General features: G+C 60.6%; 1 protein-coding gene across 1 annotated transcript in view; it reads right to left on the reverse strand.

The window, feature by feature from the left end:
- Nucleotides 1-508, reverse strand: part of LOC104160973 (protein S100-A14-like) — a 2,237-nt gene that overhangs the window by 1,082 nt on the left and 647 nt on the right. The window lies entirely within an intron of this gene.

Below are 508 nucleotides of genomic sequence, written 5' to 3' on the forward strand. Positions count from 1 at the left end.
CCGGACCCACACGCCCGGCTCCCCGGCCACTCGTGCTAATTAGCCAAAGCTGCTTTTGGAGGGAAACGATGGTGATTCACTCAGCATCTGCGGTTTCCCCTTGAAACACTATTAAACCACATCAGGCGATGCCCATTAGGAAGAACCCGGTAATCTTCAGAGCCTCAGCCCGGTGCCCTGGCTCAGCCGGCTGGGGTCAAATCCTCCGCAGGTGCAAAGGGGCACGGGGTGGGCACCTCCCATTTGAAAGACGAGGAAAACAGGAGACTTTCTGCAGTTGGGCATCCTTGGAGAGGTGGCAAGGAGCAAGCGCAGCTCCCAAAGGTGAGTCCATGGGAGCTGTAGAAAGCTGCCTGGTTCCTCGAGCTTTCAAGCGGATCCAAGCCTGCAGCACCAGGTCTCCCTGCCCAGTGCTGGGGCAGCGTTGCCGAACCCCAAAACAGCCCCCGGCTCCTCCGCTGGAGTCTGGCTCCAGGATGGGGCTGGCCCAGCCCCGCTGCTCCGAGTC

The sequence above is a fragment of the Cariama cristata genome, unplaced genomic scaffold, assembly GCF_000690535.1.
Source record: "Cariama cristata isolate BGI_N322 unplaced genomic scaffold, ASM69053v1 scaffold30474, whole genome shotgun sequence".
NCBI classification, from domain to species: Eukaryota; Metazoa; Chordata; class Aves; order Cariamiformes; family Cariamidae; genus Cariama; species Cariama cristata.